The sequence below is a fragment of the Procambarus clarkii genome, chromosome 73 (genome assembly GCF_040958095.1).
Source record: "Procambarus clarkii isolate CNS0578487 chromosome 73, FALCON_Pclarkii_2.0, whole genome shotgun sequence".
In the NCBI taxonomy this organism is placed as follows: Eukaryota; Metazoa; Arthropoda; class Malacostraca; order Decapoda; family Cambaridae; genus Procambarus; species Procambarus clarkii.
This window is the reverse complement of record NC_091222.1, coordinates 13,404,286-13,408,454: the sequence shown is the minus strand read 5'-3', so window position 1 is coordinate 13,408,454 and position 4,169 is coordinate 13,404,286.

The window sequence follows — 4,169 nt, the reverse complement described above, 5'->3', positions numbered from 1 at the left end:
TACGACATATATATATATATATATATATATATATATATATATATATATATATATATATATATATATATATATATATATATATATAATATATATATATATATATGTCGTACCTAGTAGCCAGAACTCACTTCTCAGCCTACTATTCAAGGCCCGATTTGCCTGATAAGCCAAGTTTTCCTGAATTAATATATTTACTATAATTTTTTTCTTATGAAATGATAAAGCAACCCTTTTCTCTATGTATGAGGTCAATTTTTTTTTATTGGAGTTAAAATTAACGTAGATATATGACCGAACCTAACCAACCCTACCTAACCTAACCTAACCTATATTTATAGGTAAGGTTAGGTTAGGTAGCCAAAAAAGCTAGGTTAGGTTAGGTTAGGTAGGTTAGGTAGACGAAAAAACATTAATTCATGAAAACTTGGCTTATTAGGCAAATCGGGCCTTGAATAGTAGGCTGAGAAGTGCGTTCTGGCTATTAGGTACGACATATATATATATATATATATATATATATATATATATATATATATATATATAAATATGACCGAAAAAGTAAGATTAATAATTCTAACACGAATTTTCTCAATATTTCTTATGTTTCTATTCACTGTTGATGGTAATTGAAAAATCAATTCTCCAAAATTCATTTTTATTTCTAGTCTGACGCAACACTTGAACGCCTTTTGTAATAACTTATTACATTTTCAAAGACTTTTAGTTTACACACACACAACTATAACCTGCAAACACTAAACAGAGTTCTTACTATGCTATGATTTAAACAGCTCTCATTTTATTTTATACCCGCATTTTGGGTGAGGTGATATGTTACAACAATTTTGGATGAGGTGAACAAAACTTTCAACACAGGACAGAACACGAAACAATGGGTATTGAAGGTAAGAATGGAAGTAACTGCAGAGGGCCTATTGGCCCATATTTCTTAATGCTTCTATATTGGAGCGGAGTCTTGAAGTGGGTAGAATATAGTTGTGCATTAATTGGCTGTTGATTGCTGGTGTTGACTTTTTGATGTGTAGTGCCTCGCAGACGTCAAGCCGCCTGCTATCGCTGTATCTATCGATGATTTCTGTGTTGTTTGCTAAGATTTCTCTGGTGATGGTCTGGTTGTGGGAAGAGATTATATGTTCCTTAATGGAGTCCTGTTGCTTATGCATCGTTAATCACCTGGAAAGAGATGTTGTTGTCTTGCCTATATACTGCGTTTTTTCAGGCTTACAGTCCCCAAGAGGGCATTTGAAGGCATAGACGACGTTGGTCTCTTTTTAAAGCATTCTGCTTTGTGTCTGGAGAGTTTCTCATGAGTAGGCTGGCCGTTTTTTTGGTTTTATAGTAAATCGTCAGTTGTATCTTCTGATTTTTGTCTGTAAGGATAACGTTTCTATTAACAATGTCTTTCAGGACCCTTTCCTCCGTTTTATGAGCTGCGGAAAAGAAGTTCCTGTAAAATAGTCTAATAGGGGGTACAGGTGTTGTGTTAGTTGTCTGTTCAGAGGTCACATGGCATTTCACCTTCCTTTTTATGATGTCTTCAACGAAACCATTGGAGAAGCGGTTGTTGACTAGGACCTGCCTTACCCAACAGAGTTCTTCATCGACTTGCTTCCATCCTGAGCTGTGGGTGAGAGCACAGTCGACATAAGCGTTAACAACACTCCTCTTGTATCTGTCTGGACAGTCACTGTTGGCATTTAGGCTCATTCCTATGTTTGTTTCTTTAGTGTAGACTGCAGTGTGGAAACCTCCGCTCCTTTCCATGACTGTTATATCTAGAAATTGCAGCTTCCCATCCTTCTCCATCTCGTAAGTGAAAGGCAACACAGAATTCCACTCTAATGCCTCATTCAGCTCCTGCAGACGTCTGACATCAGGTACCTGTGTAAAAATGTCGTCAACATACCTGCAGTATATGGCAGGTTTCAAGTTCATGTCAACTAAGACCTTCTGTTCGATGGTACCCATGTAGAAGTTCACAAACAGGACACCTAGGGGAGAACCCATGGCGACCCCATCTACTTGCTTATACATGTACCCATCCGGCCTCAAGAAGGGTGCCTCTTTAGTACAAGCTTGGAGTAGTTCCCTTAGAATGTTTTCTGGTATGTCAAGAGGAGTACAGGCCGGATCACGATACACTCTGTCTGCTATCATCCCGATTGTTTCATCCACAGGTACGTTGGTAAACAGTGATTCTACGTCCAACGAGGCTCTTATCCCTGTGGCCCATGTTCCCCGCAGTAAGTCAACAAATTCCTTTGGAGTTTTCAGGCTGAAAGCACAAGGTACATAAGGAGTCAGCAAGCCGTTGAGTCGCTTCGCCAGTCTGTACGTGGGTGTGGGTATCTGGCTGATGATTGGCTGAAGTGGGTTTCCAGGCTTGTGGGTTTTGACATTTCCATACGCATACCCAGGTTTGTATTCCCCAATAATCTTTGGCAGGTGGAGTCCAGATTTCTTGGCATTCACAGTTTCGATTAATCTGTTACCCTTTGCTTTCAATTTGGCTGTAGTGTACTTCGTTACCCTTTGGAATTTAGTTTTGTCAGAGAGTATGAGATTCATTTTCGCCAGATATTCGTCCTTTTTAAGAATAGCGTATATTGGCGACTTGTCACCTCTCCTGACGACTATCTCCTTGTTCTCACGAAGGCTCTTAGCTGCTACTTTGAGCTCGGGGGACAGTATGGTGCTTCTGTAGTTGCCTCGAATCTTTCCTCCTTCTGAAATAAGTTCTGCTTGCAAGGTGTCTTTGGTGGTGACCTTCTTTTGTGTTTCGAGGCCGAATATGTCGTCCAACAGGATCTCCAACTCCACTTTCCGGGCCATCTCATTTGGTCTGGACATAACGTGACAGTTTATAACCAGATTATTGGACACTCCTGTCCAATAATGATGGTCAGCTTTCAGGTTCTGATTCTGCTATTGAGTTCAAAAGGTACTTCTCTTTCATTGGGTCATCCCTTGCAAATGATATTCCATCTTCCAGTACTGATGTTAAGGACTATCTTACAGGTAACTATCCACAGTCTCTGTACCTAGGGGTACTAGTTCCACAGCCGTTAATGAGATAATCCTTTCCCTTAAATCCAAGTCTAGTGCCCTTGAGGAGATTGCAACTTTTATTTATAAAAAAGCCTCCAGTTCTTTAGCCCCTGCTATTGCATTGCTCTTCAACAAGTCACTTGAACTCCAAACCTTTCCTGATATTCTAAAAAAAAAGAGTGAGTAACCCCTGTCTACAAATGTGGTGATCTCACAGATGTTAACAACTACAGACCCATATCAATCCTGCCTAACTTGTCAAAAATATTTGAAAAACTAATCTACAAGCAGCTTTACTCTTATCTAACCAAACACAATATACTTAGCTCTTGTCAATATGGCTTCAGACCCAAAAAAAAGCACTAACGATGCACTTATTAGTATGGTTAACTTGATTCATGCAGCTCTTGATAAAAATGAGTTCCCTGCTGGGTTGTTTGTGGACCTGCGTAAGGCTTTTGACACTGTCAACCAACAAAACCTTCTTCTTAAATTACATCATTATGGCGTCAGAGGACAATCCCTGCAATACCTCAAATCTTACCTTACTGACAGGTTCCAGTATGTTTCTGTGAATAATTCAATGTCTCCCACTCTACCCATCAACATCGGTGTTTCTCAGGGCAGCATACTTGGCCCTCTCCTCTTTCTCATCTACATTAATGACCTTCCAAATGCCTCCCAACACCTCAAACCAATTCTATTTGCTGACGACACAACCTTCATTTACTCCAGTCCTGACCCCTTTGCTCTAAATGCCTCAGTAAATACTGAGCTAAATAAAGTCCATCTTTGTCCATCTTTGGCTAACTACCAACAAACTCACCCTTAAAATTGACAAAACTTTCTATACTCTGTTTGGCAATAAATCCTCTAATCAAATAAATCTCAGAATAAACACTACCCAAATTTGTAACAAATTAGATGGCAAATTCCTTGGCGTTCTCATTGACCACAAGCTGAATTTCCAGGGACTCATTTCCGGATAGCAGACCCTTAACCTGCTCCCCCTATCTCTGGCACAAAACGTCCTGTCTAAATACCTCACCTGGGAATCTCCCAGAACCAAAATTCGTTTAGGTACCTCCTTAACTTTCTGA